The following is a 3,708-nucleotide window of genomic DNA, read 5'->3' on the forward strand; positions in this document are numbered from 1 at the left end:
ACTCACCAGCAGTCCCAAAATCCTGTGGCGGGGGTCGTGGGTAGCTGGCGGGTGTCAGGCAACCCTGCGCTCCCGCTACCCTGGCGCTGATCCGGCCGGATGAGGCCTGTGGTCCTACTCAGGCCGGTTTCTGCTTCCCTAACTAATGCAGTCTCAGCACATGATGATTCTTAACAGTAGCAAAATTACAGCTAAGAAGTAGCAAGGAAAATAATTTTATGGTTGGATGTAGAGAAAAATCTCTTATGGACTGTATGGATACGGCATGTGTCAATGAGAGCTCACTGTAGCTGGGACAGGAAATAGAAGTGGAACATCCACAAGAGTAAGGATTCTAGGAGAGAGGCAGGCAGGGGAGGAGGAGTCTACCCTCACAGAGAGGAGGATTGTGGCATGCAGATAAAGACCAGGAAACTAGTCAAGTGGCAGAATTTAGACTATGATTAGTGGGCTATTAATTTAAGAGCTATTGGTGAACCAGCCAAAACTAATTGGCCAAGGCATTTGTTAATATATATTTTATATATTTAATATATATCTGAGTTGTTATTTCAGAAGCTTGAGGCCAGGAGGCAAACTCGGTTTTTAGAGTTGAGGGTCACCACAGCATGAGGAAGTGGGTAAAAGGGTTGCCCATCAGGAAGGTTGAGAACCCCTGGGAGGGAGCAACTTATGACCTCACCTCTCACTCCACATGTTACTGGGAAGCTGCCTAAAATCTTCACTGAAGATTCTTTTTATCCTCCTAGAAGCATGAAGGTTTTCATTTGATGTCATTACAAACTAACCAAGTTAAACATAGAGGCTAGGCTTCAATTCATGTTTTAAAGGTATTATTAATATTGCTTATGATTGACAAGTCATAATTAAGTATATCGATATGGTATATTGTGATATTTTGATATGTGATGTGCAGGTGAAATGACTAAATTAAGCTAATATATCAATCACCTCACCTATTACTTTTTATCTTGAGACACAGGAAATTTGTTTTAGTTATTTTGAAATAACTGAACTACCACCAAAGAATATGCATAAGCTGGACCTAGACACTTGACATGGATGGATGTAGCAGATGTGCAGCTTGATCTTCATGTGTGTCCCTTAAAAATTGGAGGCGGGGGCTTTCTCTGACTCTGTGGTGGGCCTTTGAAACTCATTCCCACAGCTAGGCCGCCTTGTCTGACCTCAGTAGGAGAGGATGTGAAATAAGAATAGTCTCTTATTAACTTTCTGTGAAAATCTCTTCTCACCCATACGAACCACTGTGCTAGGTGATCACCACTCCCTCCCTCTCGCATCAGCTCTTAGTAACCATCATTCTATCCTTTACTTGTCTGAGTTTAACTTGCCTCCATGCTTGGCTTACTTATGGTCTTCAGGTTCATTCATGTTGCTACAAACAACAGGCTTCTCCTTCCCTGAAAGACTGAGTAGTATACCATTGAGTATATCTACCACACTCCCTTTAGGGATTTAGCTATTGATGGACATTTTAGATTGTTTTCATAGTGTGGTATCTTGTTGACATGCTGGCTTCATTGTCTTTAGATATCATAAAACTATTTTTATGGTGTGAACAAGGCATGTCACCATGGGTGACATATTGAAGACTTGCTACCTAGTTGATGGTGTTTAGAGAGCGCGTGAAACCTTTAGGAGAGGTAGCCTTGTAGGAAGACTTTTATTTTTCTCCATTAACTTATTTATTCACTTTACAGACTGATCAAAGCCCACCTCCCTCCTCTCCTCCCAGTCCCATTCCTAACCTCTTTCCCCTTCTCCTCAGAGAATAGGAGGCCTTCCATGATCACCCAAACACTTGATACATCAGGTCACAGCAGGACAAAGCACATCCTCTCCTACTGAGGTCAGACAAGGCAGCCTAGCTATGGGAATGAGTTTCAAAGGCCCACCACAGAGTCAGAGAAAGCCCCCACCTCCAATTTTTAGGGGACACGCATGAAGATCAAGCTGCACATCTGCTACATCCATCCATGTCAAGTGTCTAGGTCCAGCTTATGCATATTCTTTGGTGGTAGTTCAGTCTCTGTGAGACGCTATGGACCCAGGTCAGTTTACTCCGTTGGTCTTCTTGTGGTGTCCTTAACCACTCCAGCTCCCTCATTCCTTTCCCCAACTCTTCCACAAGCCTGTGTGTTTCCATTAGTTACTGGATGAATCCTCTCTGAAGACAGTTATGATAGGCTCCTGTCAACAAGCATAGCAGAGTATCAATAATAATATCAGAGTTTGGCTTTCTCCCATTGAGATGGGTCTCAAGTTGGACCAGTCCATCTTTATCCCTCCATCTTTATCTCTGCACTTCTTGTAGGCAGGACAAATTTTGGGTCAAAACTTTTGTGGGTGGATTGGTGTCCCTCTTCCTCCACTGGAAGTTCTGCCTGGCTACAGGAGGTATCCTCTTCAGGCCATATTCTCGGCTGTTAAGAGTCTCAGCAACAGTCACCCCCAAAGGCTCCCAGGAGTCTCTCCCATGGCAGAGCTTCCCCACCCTACCTGATCTCTACTCTGTTCCCTTCCCCACCCCCTCTCCCATCCAGTTCCCTCCTTCCATCTATTTTTATATGACTATTTTATTTCACCTTCTGAGAGATCCAAGCATCCTTCTTTGGTCCCTCCCTGCTACTCTGCTTCTTTGGATCTGTGGATTGTATCATGGTTATCCTGTACATTATGGCTAATATCCACTTATCAGTGAGTACATACCATGCATTGTCTTTTGGGTCTGGGTTACCACACTCAGGATGATATTTTCTAGTTTGATCCATTTGCCTGCAAATTTTATGATATTCTTGTTTTTAACAGTTGAGTTGCATTCCATTGTGTAAAATATACCATGTGTTCTTTATCCATTCTTTGATTGAAGAACATCTAGTGTTGGGTCCAGGGTGGATGCTGAGAAAACTCACTTCAGAGATAGAAGCTTGAAATAAAAGGTTTACTTTTTGAGAGAGCAAGGAGATAGGGATCTGAACTGTGTTCCAAAGGAAAATCACACAACATTTTTAAAGGATGAGAACACAAGACAAGGGGGAACAGGGTGGACTATCGCATTAACTAATCATATTTTGACACAAGGCGTTAACACTGGTAACTAACTGGGCCTTATGCGGGTGGCCTGGTTTCAGGGTCCTTGAGTCAGCTTTTGCAGTCAGGTCCGTTCCGGGACTCTGACCTGGACTCTGGAGTGGTAATGGAACAAAGGAGTGGGCAAGCATCAGGTAGTCAGTAGAACAAGGAGAACCAGAATTCAGAATGCTTATCTGGGCAAGGTGTATGTAGTCAATTAAGTCAAGACAGGCAGAATATTTATGACTTGTGTACCTCAGTTATATAACAGGATAACAGCATCTTCCATCTTTGCTTCCTTTACTGGTTAACAGACAAACATGAAACATCTGAAGAAGCAGGATAGGCTTTGAGTTCTGGGGCCTGGGAACATGAATTCAGTTTTGTCCCAGCAAAGTAAATTTTACTCCTAAGAAGGCTAAGCTCAGCAAACTGTCTACTAACACTAGGTTGTTTCCAGTTTCTGACTAATACAAATAAAGCTGCCATGGACATAGATGAGCAAGTGTCCTTGTGGGATGGAAGAACATCTTTGTGTTTATGCCCGGGAGTGGTATAGCTGGGTATTGAGGTAGAACTTTTCACAGTTTTCTGAGAAACTGCCAAATTGATTTC

This window comes from Mus caroli, chromosome 13 (genome assembly GCF_900094665.2).
Source record: "Mus caroli chromosome 13, CAROLI_EIJ_v1.1, whole genome shotgun sequence".
In the NCBI taxonomy this organism is placed as follows: domain Eukaryota; kingdom Metazoa; phylum Chordata; class Mammalia; order Rodentia; family Muridae; genus Mus; species Mus caroli.